Below are 635 nucleotides of genomic sequence, written 5' to 3'. Positions count from 1 at the left end.
GATCGAGGAAAGGATGTGGTCACTAAAAATAAAATTTATATCGGATGCAGAGCGGTGTTCCGGGCTCCTCGGCCTCCTGGGGCCTTTTTCCTCGCATACGATGTGACCCAAAATTTGGTCACGGCTGCACGGTTTTCGTAATCTGCTTCAGTGCTTAGGGCCTTCATCCCCAAACTTCCCTTCTCGCGGGGGGGGGGGGGTCGCTTTGGGGCATGAGGGGGGGACGGAAAGGTGGGGGGCATGTTAGGGTCCAAAGGGGCACGGGGTATGGGGGGAACCAAGGGTGGGTTCGTCTTGGAAACCGGGGGGGGGTCGCTGCGGGGTGTTCTCATGCCAATTCTGCTGGGGAGTGGCGCCCAACGGGGCAAAAAGCTAGCATCCACTCTCCAGCCTGCCAAAACCTCTGCGGCGACGCTGCCGACGGTTTTGGTGAAGGTGGGCAAGAGTGACAGTTTCGATGGTGAGTAAGGGTGATTTGCCATTGCAAAAGGAATCCAGTCTGTGTAAACTAGTGAGGGGGAAAGGCGGGCCAGGGGAAATTGCCAAAGGAGAAAAGTATATTAAAGCTTCGGGAAATAATAAGTAAAGTCGGGAAATCAGTCCGGGTTAAGAAAGAAATATCGGCTAAAAACCTT

Source organism: Penaeus monodon, chromosome 33 (assembly GCF_015228065.2).
Source record: "Penaeus monodon isolate SGIC_2016 chromosome 33, NSTDA_Pmon_1, whole genome shotgun sequence".
NCBI lineage: Eukaryota > Metazoa > Arthropoda > Malacostraca > Decapoda > Penaeidae > Penaeus > Penaeus monodon.
Note: the sequence above shows the minus strand (reverse complement) of the source record.